The 12,383-nt window shown below is 39.6% G+C and overlaps 1 non-coding gene across 1 annotated transcript; it reads left to right on the top strand.

The window, feature by feature from the left end:
* The first annotated feature begins 8,837 nt into the window (after nucleotides 1–8,837).
* LOC112711646 (small nucleolar RNA R71) lies at nucleotides 8,838–8,945 on the top strand. Its single transcript, XR_003157564.1, has one exon. It is a non-coding gene; the product is annotated as a small nucleolar RNA R71 (small nucleolar RNA).
* Nucleotides 8,946–12,383: the final 3,438 nt, after the last annotated feature.

A 12,383-nucleotide genomic window follows, 5' to 3' on the forward strand; every position in this document is an offset into this window, starting at 1 on the left:
TTCCTTGTGCTCTTCTTTAGTTGTTTCCACCTCTTCACAAGCTTCTTCAATTTCAACCTTTTCCCCTTTTTCACTTGGCTTGGTGTTGTCTTCAAGAACTTCATCTTGCCCAATGAAAGGTGATTCAATTTTGGATAGGAATTCATTGATGAATGAATCCATCTCTTGATCAACCTCTTCATATTCTTCAATTTCGATATACACCATGCCAATTTCGTTTTCCTTGGGAGGTTGTACACACTCTTCTATAACTTCAACTTCATGTCCAATGGGAGAGGATTCGATTGTAGATAGAAATTCATCCATGATGGAATCCATCTTTTGATAGGCCTCTTCCAAGTCTTCAACTATGACATGTCTTGGAGGTTGCGCACCCTCTTCAACATCAATATTAAGCTTCTTGGAGGAGTTCTCCATGATGCTATATTCCCATGGACTTTCAATATCTCCTAAATCTTCAACCACTTCTCCCTTTTCTTCAATGATCATAGGCTCCTCCAATTGTTCTAGCACAAAATTTGACTCTTCCTTTTCCACCGAATTTTCCGATTTCTCCTTCATACTTTGCTCTTCTTTTGACCTTTCACATGTGGTCATGGAAGTACCTTGAGTGTTCAAACATTGGTGGGCTAAAGTGTGCACCACCTTGGTCAAATTGGTCACAAACTCAAGTGTATCCCGCTTCATGGCTTCTTGTCCTTGAAGTAACAAAGTGAGAGAATCGTCTATTGGGGCTTGGGGTGGATAGGGGGGTTCATTATTTTGGAGAGAGGGTTCATGGTAGGAAGGTGGTTCTTCTTGATAAAATTGTGGAGATGGTGTGTATTGAGGTGGTTCTTGGTAGTAATCTTGATAGGGTTGTGGTGGTTCTATCGGTTCTTGCTCAAAGTGGTCATAAAAATATGGTATGGATGATTGGTCATATGGTGGATATGGATCATAGGAAGGTGCTTGGTATGGAAAGGCTTGTGAGAATGGTTGAGGTTCATGTTGAGGATGAGATTCATAGGCATATGATGGTGATTGTTGAGTGTCACAAAAAGAGTCATCATAGCCGTTAAATTGACATGCATTAGGATGGAAATTATACCTATAGGTATCCGGAGGTTGTTGCCAATAGGAGTGATCAATTCCTTGAGGCTCCTCCCATCTTGGATGGTTCCATCCATGGTACATGTTGCCATTAAAGTCCACCTTTCCTACAACACAATTAGAACCAAACTCATAGCCAAAGTGAGAATTCATAGTGAGAGAACAAAATAAAACTAACAAAAATTAAGAAGCAAACAAAAGATAAACCTATTCACAATATTCACATATGTACAATAACCAACAACACAACACCATTGCAAATCCCCGGCAACGGCGCCATTTTGACGATTGGATTTTTGACGGTATAGAATTTCACAAATGAATTCTCGTTGCAAGTATAGTTTCTAAACCAATCAATAATCCTTTCATACAAAAATTTGTTTGTCACAAGTACAAACCCCTAAAATCTATAAACCGAAGTATTTAAACCTCGGGTCGTTCTCCCTAGGATTTACAATAAAGTGTCTTGTTATTGGTTGTGAGTTATATTTGGGGTTTTTAAGATTTTGGACAAGAAATATAAATGGCAAAGAAAATAAACTAACAACTAGCAAAGCTCTTGGCAAGATATGAGAACTAGAAGTCCTATCCTAGTTATCCTCTTCAATTGTGATAACAAATTATCCATTACTCCCACTTAGTTAACCTCTAACCATGGAGGAAAGTCAAGTGGATGAATCAATTTGATTCCTCAAGTCCTAATCAACTCCTAAAGGAAAGACTAGCTTTAGAGGCATTCAAATCAATTAGCAACTTCTAATTATCAATCAACAAAGGAATTAGATAACTCAAGAGTCACTAATTACTCAACCAAAGCCAAGAGGAACAAAAGCTACACTAAAATCCTACCAAGCATTTCATCAAACACTTAGAAGGCATAAAAGAAAAGCATAGTAAATTGATAACAAGAATAGAATATAACTACAATTATTGCAAAGAATTAACAACAACAATCAAGGAAATCATAACTATCATGAATTACCTCAAATTGCATTATTGAAAGGAAACTAAGGAACAACAATCTATCCAAAACAAAGTGAGGAATTACAATTATGAAAGCATATAACTAGGAAGAGAGAGATGAGAAGGTTAGGAATTGATAAAGGAAAATTGAATCAAAGCATGAATTAAATCTAGATCTAAGAAGAAAGATTATCCTAAACCTAATCCTAATTCTAGAGAGAAGTGAGAGCTTCTCTCTCTAGAAACTACTTCTAAAACTAACTAACTATCTAATTATTCCCTCATTAGTCTATGGGTGTGAATGTGTCTCAATGTATATCAATCCCCTTCAATCCTTGGCTCTTATATGCATTTTGGCGCCAAAGTTGGTTGCTGAAAACCTTCCAAAATCGCCAGGCACGTGTTACATTAATGAAGTCATGTGCCACCATCGGCGCGTGGGCGCACGGTACGCGTGCGCGTCCTTGGCCTGTTTCGCAATGTGCGTTTCATTAAAATAAATACCAGTGTAACAAACAGCAGCAATAAAAAGAACTACGAAGAGAATGAAACACGCGAAGAAAAATGGGGAAGAACGCAAAGGAGAAGAAAGAGGAGGAGGAGGAGGATGGTGCACGAAATTGTGATCATCAATGGCGCCATCAACATGGTACGCTCAATTGCAATCTCAACTCTTTATCACAACTTCGCACAACTAACCAGCAAGTGCACTGGGTCGTCCAAGTAATAAACCTTACGCGAGTAAGGGTCGATCCCACGGAGATTGTTGGTATGAAGCAAGCTATGGTCATCTTGTAAATCTCAGTCAGGCAGATTCAAATGGTTATGGATGATTTATGAATAAAGTAAAGATAGAGATACTTATGTAATTCATTGGTGATAATTTCAGATAAGCGTATGGAGATGCTTTGTCCCTTCTGTCTCTCTGCTTTCCTACTGTCTTCATCCAATCCTTCTTACTCCTTTCCATGGAAAGCTGTATGTTGGGCATCACCGTTGTCAATGGCTACAGTCCCGTCCTCCCAGTGAAAATGTTCAACGCGCTCTGTCACAGCAAGGCTATTCAGCTGTCGGTTCTCGATCATGTCGGAATAGAATCCAGTGATTCTTTTGCGTCTGTCACTAACGCCCCACAATCGTAAGTTTGAAGCTTGTCACAGTCATTCAATCCTTGAATCCTACTCAGAATACCACAGACAAGGTTTAGACCTTCCGGATTCTCCTGAATGCCGCCATCAATTCTAGCTTATACCACGAAGATTCCGATTAAGGGATCCAAGAGATATCCACTCAATCTAAGGTAGAACGGAGGTGGTTGTCAGGCACACGTTCATAGGTGAGAATGATGATGAGTGTCACGGATCATCACATTCATCAAGTTGAGGAACAAGTGATATCTTAGAACAAGAATAAGCTGAATTGAGTAGAAGAACAATAGTAATTGCATTGATACTCGAGGTACAACAGAGCTCCACACCTTAATCTATAGTGTGTAGAAACTCCACCGTTGAAAATACATAAGAACAAGGTCTAGGCATGGCCGAGAGGCCAGCCTCCATAATCTAAGGAATAAACGTCCAAAGATGATCTAAAGATCTAAAGTGATCAAAAGATGAAAATACAATAGCAAAAGGTCCTACTTATAGAGAACTAGTAGCTAGGGTTTACATAAATGAGTAAATGACATAAAAATCTACTTCCAGGCCCACTTGGTGTGTGCTTGGGCTGAGCATTGAAGCATTTTCGTGTAGAGACTCTTCTTGGAGTTAAACGCCAGCTTTTGTGCCAGTTTGGGCGTTTAACTCCCATTCTTGTGCCAGTTCCGGCGTTTTACGCCAGAATTCTTGAGCTGACTTGGAACGCCTGTTTGGGCCATCAAATCCCAGGCAAAGTATGGACTATTATGCATTGCTGGAAAGCCTAGGATGTCTACTTTCCAACGCAGTTGAGAGTGCGCCAATTGGGCTTCTGTAGCTCCAGAAAATCCACTTCGAGTGCATGGAGGTCAGAATCCAACAGCATCTGCAGTCCTTTTCAGCCTCTGAATCAGATTTCTGCTCAGGTCCCTCAATTTCAGCCAGAAAATACCTGAAATCACAGAAAAACACACAAACTCATAGTAAAGTCCAGAAAACTGAATTTTAACTAAAAACTAATATAAATATAACAAAAACTAACTAAAACATACTAAAAACAATGCTAAAAAGCGTATAAATTATCCGCTCATCACAACACCAAACTTAAATTGTTGCTTGTCCCCAAGCAACTGAAAATCAAATAAGATAAAAAAGAAGAGAATATGCAACGAATTCCAAAAATATCTATGAAGATTAGTATTAATTAGATGAGCGGGGCTTTTAGCTTTTTGCCTCTGAACAGTTTTGGCATCTCACTTTATCCTTTGAAACTCAGAATGATGGGCTTCTATAGGAACTCAGAATCCAGATAGTGTTATTGATTCTCCTAGTTAAGTATGATGATTCTTGAACATAGCTACTTTATGAGTCTTCGCCGTGGCCCAAAGCACTCTGTCTTCCAGTATTACCACCGGATACACACATGTCACAGACACATAACTAGGTGAACCTTTTCAGATTGTGACTCAGCTTTGCTAGAGTCCCCAATTAGAGGTGTCCAGGGTTCTTAAGCACACTCTTTTTACCTTGGATCACAACTTTATTATTTCTTTTTCTTTTTTTCTTTTTTTTTCGCATGTACTATCTCTTTTTTTTGTATTCAATGCTTTTTCTTGCTTCAAGAATCATTTTTATGATTTTTCAGATCCTCAGTAACATGTCTCCTTTTTCATCATTCTTTCAAGAGCCAACATTCATGAACAACAAATTCAAAAGACATATGCACTGTTCAAGCATACATTCAGAAGTCAAAGTATTGCCACCACATCAAAATAATTAATCTGCTATAAAATTCAAAATTCATGCAATTCTTCTCTTTTTCAATTAAGAACATTTTTTATTTAAGAAAGGTGATGGATTCATAGGACATTCATAACTTTAATGCATAGACACTAAGACACTAATGATCATAAGACACAAACATGGATAAACATAAGCATGAAAATTCGAAAAACAGGAAAATAAAGAACAAGTAAGTTAAAGAACGGGTCCACCTTAGTGATGGCGGCTTGTTCTTCCTCTTGAAGATCTTATAGAGTGCTTGAGCTCCTCAATGTCTCTTCCTTACCTTTGTTGCTCCTCTCTCATGATTCTTTGATCTTCTCTAATTTCATGGAGGAGAATGGAATGTTCTTGGTGCTCCACCCTTAGTTGTCCCATGTTGGAACTCAATTCTCCTAGGGAGGTGTTGATTTGCTCCCAATAGTTTTGTGGAGGAAAGTGCATCCCTTGAGGTATCTCAGGGATTTTATGGTGAGTAGGATCTCTTGTTTGCTCCATCTTCTTCTTAGTGATGGGCTTGTCTTCATCAATGAGGATGTCTCCCTCTATGTCAATTTCAACTGAATAATAGAGGTGACAAATGAGATGAGGAAAAGCTAACCTTGCCAAGGTAGAGGACTTGTCCGCCACCTTATAAAGTTCTTGGGATATAACCTCATGAACTTCTACTTCCTCTCCAATCATGATGCTTTGAATCATGATAGATCGGTCTATAGTAACTTCGGACCGGTTGCTAGTGGGAATGATTGAGCGTTGGATAAACTCCAACCATCCTCTAGCCACGGGCTTGAGGTTATGCCTTCTCAGTTGAACCGGCTTCCCTCTTGAATCTCTCTTCCATTGAGCACCCTCTTCACAAATGTTTATGAGGACTTGGTCCAACCTTTGATCAAAGTTGACCCTTCTAGTGTAAGGGTGTTCATCTCCTTGCATCATGGGCAAGTTGAATGCCAACCTTACATTTTTCGGACTAAAATCCAAGCATTTCCCCGGAACCATTGTAAGCCAATTCTTTGGGTCCGGGTTCACACTTTGATCATGGTTCTTGGTGATCCATGCATTGGCATATAACTCTTGAACCATTAAGATTCCGACTTGTTGAATGGGGTTGGTAAGAACTTCCCAACCTCTTCTTCGGATCTCATGTCGGATCTCTGGATATTCATTCTTTTTGAGTTTGAAAGGGACATCGAGGATCACCTTCTTCATGGCCACAACTTCATAGAAGTGGTCTTGATGCACCCTTGAGATGAATCTCTCCAGCTCCCATGACTCGGAGGTGGAAGCTTTTGCCTTCCCTTTCCTCTTTCTAGAGGTTTCTCCAGTCTTAGATGCCATAAATGGTTATGGAATAACAAAAAGCAATGCTTTTACCACACCAAACTTAGAAGGTTTGCTCGTCCTAGAAATAGAGGAGATGGAGGTGGCTTTGTGGTTCGGCCAAGGGGGAGAAGTAGTGTTTAGGTTGTGTGAAAATGAAGGAGTGAAGATGGGTTTATATAGGGGTGGAGAGACGGGTAGGGTTCGGCCATTATGGGTGGGTTTGGGAGGGAAAGTGGTTTGAATTTGAATGGTGAGGTAGGTGGGGTTTTATGAAGGATGGATGTGAGTGGTGAAGAGAAAGATGGGATTTGATAGGTGAGGGGTTTTTGTGGAAGAGGTGTTGAGGTGATTGGTGAATGGGTGAAGAAGAGAGATAGTGGTGGGGTAGGTGGGGATCTTGTGGGGTCCACAGATCCTGAGGTGTCAAGGAAAATTCATCCCTGCACCAAGTGGCGAGCAAAAATGCTCTTTATGCCAATTCTGGTGTTAAACGCCGGGCTGGTGCCCATTTCTGGCATTTAACGCCAGCTTCTTGCCCTTTCCTGGCGTTTAACGCCAGTCTGGTGCCCCTTTCTGGCGTTTAACGCCCAGAATGGTGCCAGACTGGGCGTTAAACGCCCAATTGCTACCTTTACTAGCGTTCAAACGCCAGCAGGTTTTCCTCCAGGGTGTGCTGTTTTTCTTTCTGTTTTTCATTCTGTTTTTGCTTTTTCAATTGATTTTGTGACTTCCCATGATCATCAACCTACAGAAAACATAAAATAACAAAGGAAAATAGATAAATATAACATTGGGTTGCCTCCCAACAAGCGCTTCTTTAATGTCATTAGCTTGACAGTAGGCTCTCATGGAACCTCACAGATACTCAGAGCAATGTTGGAACCTCCCAACACCAAACTTAGAGTTTGAATGTGGGGGTTCAACACCAAACTTAGAAGTTGGTTGTGGCCTCCCAACACCAAACTTAGAGTTTGACTTTGGGGGCTCTGTTTGACTCTGTTTTGAGAGAAGCTCTTCATGCTTACTCTCCATGTGTACAGAGGGATATCCTTGAGCCTTAAACACAAGGGATTCCTCATTCACTTGAATGATCAATTCTCCTTTGTCAACATCAATCACAGCCTTTGCTGTGGCTAGGAAGGGTCTGCCAAGGATGATGGATTCATCCATGCACTTCCCAGTCTCTAGGACTATGAAATCAGCAGGGATGTAATGGTCTTCAATCTTTACCAGAACATCCTCTACAAGTCCATAAACTTTTTTCTTGAATTATCTGCCATCTCTAGTGAGATTCTTGCATCTTGTATCCCTAGCTTCTCCATTACAGAGAGAGGCATGAGGTTTATGCTTGACCCTAGGTCACACAGAGCCTTCTTGAAGGTCATGGTGCCTATTGTAAAGGTATTGAGAACTTCCCAGGGTCCTGTCTCTTTTGAGGTAGTTTCTGCCTAGACAAGTCAGCCAGTTCTTTGGTGAGCAAAGGGGGTTCATCCTCCCAAGTCTCATTACCAAATAACTTGTCATTTAGCTTCATGATTGCTCCAAGGTATTTAGCAACTTGCTCTTCAGTGACATCTTCATCCTCTTCAGAGGAAGAATACTCATCAGAGCTCATGAATGGCAGAAGTAAATCCAGTGGAATTTCTATGGTCTCAGTGTGAGCCTCAGATTCCCATGGTTCCTCATTAGGAAACTCATTGGAGGTCAGTGGACGTCCATTGAGGTCTTCCTCCGTGGCGCTCACTGCCTCTTTCTCCTCTCCAAATTCGGACATGTAGGTCATGTTAATGGCCTTGCACTCTCCTTTTGGATTCTCTTCTGTATTGCTTGGAAGAGTACTAGGAGGGGGTTCAGTAACTTTCTTGCTCAGTTGACCCACTTGTGCCTCCAAGTTTCTAATGGAGGACCTTGTTTCAATTATGAAACTTTGAGTGGTTTTGATTATATCAGAGACTATAGTTGCTAAGTCAGAGGAGTTCTGCTTAGAATTCTCTGTCTGTTGCTGAGAAAATGATGGAAAAGGCTTGCGATTGCTAAACCTATTTCTTCCACCATTATTGTTGTTGAAACCTTGTTGAGGTCTCTGTTCATCCTTCCATGAGAGATTTGGGTGATTTCTCCATGAAGGATTATAGGTGTTTCCATAGGGTTCTCCCATGTAATTCACCTCTTCCATTGAAGGGTTCTCAGGATCATAAGCTTCTTCATCAGATGAAGCATCCTTAGTACTTCCTGGTGCAGCTTGCATTCCAAACAGACTTTGAGAAATCATATTGACTTGCTGAGTCAATATTTTGTCTGAGCCAATATGGCATTCAGAGTATCAATCTCAAGAACTCCTTTCTTCTGATTCGTCCCATTGTTCACAGGATTCCTTTCAGAAGTGTACATGAATTGGTTATTTGCAACCATTTCAATGAGTTCTTGAGCTTCTGCAGGCGTCTTCTTCAGATGAAGAGATCCACCAGTAGAGCTATCCAATGACATCTTGGACAGTTCAGACAGACCATCATAGAAGATACCTATGATGCTCCATTTAGAAAGCATGTCAGAAGGACACTTTCTGATCAATTGTTTGTATCTTTCCCAAGCTTCATAGAGGGATTCACCTTCCTTCTGTCTGAAGGTTTGGACTTCCACTCTAAGCTTACTCAATTTTTGAGGTGGAAAGAACTTTGCCAAGAAGGCATTGACTAGCTTTTCCCAAGAGTTCAGGCTTTCTTTAGGTTGTGAGTCCAACCATATCCGAGCTCTGTCTCTTACAGCAAAAGGGAATAGCATAAGTCTGTAGACCTCAGGGTCAACCCCATTAGTCTTGACAGCGTCACAGATTTGCAAGAATTCAGCTAAAAACTGATGAGGATCTTCCAATGGAAGTCCATGGAACTTGCAATTTTGTTGCATTAGAGAAACTAATTGAGGCTTAAGCTCAAAGTTGTTTGCTCCAACGGCAGGGATAGAGATGCTTCTCCCATAGAAGTCGGGACTAGGTGCAGTAAAGTCACCCAGCACCTTCCTTGCATTGTTGGCATTGTTGTTGTTTTTGGCTGCCATGTCTTCTTCTTTGAAGATTTCTGTTAGGTCCTCTACAGAGAGTAGTGCTTTAGCTTCTCTTAGCTTTCGCTTCAAGGTCTTTTCAGGTTCAGGGTCAGCCTCAACAAGAATGCTTTTGTCTTTGCTCCTGCTCATATGAAAGAGAAGAAAACAAAAAAAATATGAAATCCTCTATGTCACAGTATAGAGATTCCTTGAGGTGTCAGAGGAAAAGAAAAATAGAAGGAAGAGTTAGAAGAATTCGAACTTAGAAAGATAGAGTTCGAATTGTACATGTTAGTCCATAAATAGAAGGATGTGAGAAGAGGGAAAGAAATTTTCGAAAATTAATTAAAAAGATTTTAAAAACATTTTGAAAAATTGAAGAATGATTTTCGAAAAATATGATTGGGAAAGAGATAAAGTGATTTTTGAAAAAGACTTTGAAATTAGAAATAACAAAGATATGATTTGAAAACTTTTTTGAAAAAGATGTGATTAAAAAGATATGATTGAAAAGTTATGATTTTAAAAAGATATGATTGAAAAGATATGATTGAAAAATAATTTAAAAAAAGATTTGATTTTGAAAATTAATGACTTGGCTAACAAGAAATTTGACATGATTCGAACATTAAACCTTTCTCAACAGATAAGGCAACATACTTGAAATGTTGAATCAAATCATTAATTGTTAGCAAGTATTTTTGAAAAATAGAAAGAAATTGATTTTGAAAATATATGATTGAAAAGATATGATTTGAAAAAGATTTGATTTTGAAAAATTATGGAAACTTGAAAAAAATTAAAAACAAAATCTTCCCTCTTGTGCCATCCTGGCGTTAAACGCCCATAATGGTATACATTCTGGCGTTTAACGCCCAAAATGCTACCCTTTTGGGCGTTAAACGTCCAGCCAGGTATCCTGGCTGGCGTTTAAAAGCCAGTTTTCCTTCCTCACTGGGAGTTTTGAATGCCCAGCTTTTTCTGTGTAATTCCTCTGCTGTATATTCTGAATCTTCAATTCTCTGTATTATTGACTTGAAAAGACACAAATTAAAAATATTTTGGATTTTTAATGATGAGGAAAAATCAAAATGCAACTAAAATCAAATAAACAATGCATGCAAGACACCAAACTTAGAAGTTTGTATACTATTGACACTAACAAACTGAGAATTCATATGAGAAACAACAAAACAATCAAGACAAGAGAATTTAAAGATCAGAGCAAGGAAATCATCAAGAACAACTTGAAGATCAATGAAGACACATGCATGAATTCGAAGACTGCATGCATTTGACACCAAACTTAAAATGAGACACTAGACTCAAACAAGAAATATTTTTGGTTTTTATGATTTTGTAATTTTTTTTGTTTATTCGAAAAGTATATGGAGAAGAAAATAAAGAGATTCAAAATTTTTAATAAGAATTCCAGGAATCATGCAATGTTAGTCTAAAGCTTTAGTCTAAAGGAATTAGACATGGCTAGCCAAGTTTCAGCAGGACATTACATTCAAGAGCTAAATTGATGAAGATCAATCAGCTTTGGTGATGATGAGAACATCACCTTGAAACACTAGAATTCATTCTTAAAAATTCTGAAAAATACCTAATCTAAGCCACAAGGTGAACCGTCAGTTGTCCAAACTCAAACAATCCCCGGCAACGGCGCCAAAAACTTGGTGCACGAAATTATGATCATCAATGGCGCCATCAACATGGTATGCTCAATTGCAATCTCAACTCTTTATCACAACTTCGCACAACTAACTAGCAAGTGCACTGGGTCGTCCAAGTAATAAACCTTACGCGAGTAAGGGTCGATCCCACGGAGATTGTTGGTATGAAGCAAGCTATGGTCATCTTGTAAATCTTAGTTAGGCAGATTCAAATGGTTATGGATGATTTATGAATAAAGTAAAGATAGAGATACTTATGTAATTCATTGGTGAGAATTTCAGATAAGCATATGGAGATGCTTTGTCCCTTCCGTCTCTCTACTTTCCTACTATCTTCATCCAATCCTTCTTACTCCTTTCCATGGCAAGCTGTATGTTGGGCATCACCGTTGTCAATGGCTACAGTCCCGTCCTCTCAGTGAAAATGTTCAACGTGCTCTGTCACAGCACGGCTATTCAGCTGTCGGTTCTCGATCATGTCGGAATAGAATCCAGTGATTCTTTTACGTCTGTCACTAACGCCCCACAATCGCGAGTTTGAAGCCCGTCACAGTCATTCAATCCTTGAATCCTACTCAGAATACCACAGACAAGGTTTAGACCTTCCGGATTCTCTTGAATGCCGCCATCAATTCTAGCTTATACCACGAAGATTCCGATTAAGGGATCCAAGAGATATCCACTCAATCTAAGGTAGAATGGAGGTGGTTGTCAGGCACACGTTCATAGGTGAGAATGATGATGAGTGTCACAGATCATCACATTCATCAAGTTGAGGAACAAGTGATATCTTAGAACAAGAATAAGCTGAATTGAGTAGAAGAACAATAGTAATTGCATTAATACTCGAGGTACAGCAGAGCTCCACACCTTAATCTATTGTGTGTAGAAACTCCACCGTTGAAAATACATAAGAACAAGGTCTAGGCATGGCCGAGAGGCCAGCCTCCATGATCTAAGGAATAAACGTCCAAAGATGATCTAAAGATCTAAAGTGATCAAAAGATGAAAATACAATAGCAAAAGGTCCTACTTATAGAGAACTAGTAGCTAGGGTTTACAGAAATGAGTAAATGACATAAAAATCCACTTTTGGGCCCACTTGGTGTGTGCTTGGGCTAAGTATTGAAGCATTTTCGTGTAGAGACTCTTCTTGGAGTTAAATGCCAGCTTTTGTGCCAGTTTGGGCGTTTAACTCCCATTCTTGTGCCAGTTCCGGCGTTTTACGCCAGAATTCTTGAGCTGACTTGGAACGCCTGTTTGGGCCATCAAATCTCGGGCAAAGTATGGACTATTATACATTGCTGGAAAGCCCAGGATGTTTACTTTCCAACGCAGTTGAGAGCGCGCCAATTGGGCTTTTGTAGCT

Source organism: Arachis hypogaea, chromosome 1 (assembly GCF_003086295.3).
Source record: "Arachis hypogaea cultivar Tifrunner chromosome 1, arahy.Tifrunner.gnm2.J5K5, whole genome shotgun sequence".
In the NCBI taxonomy this organism is placed as follows: Eukaryota; Viridiplantae; Streptophyta; class Magnoliopsida; order Fabales; family Fabaceae; genus Arachis; species Arachis hypogaea.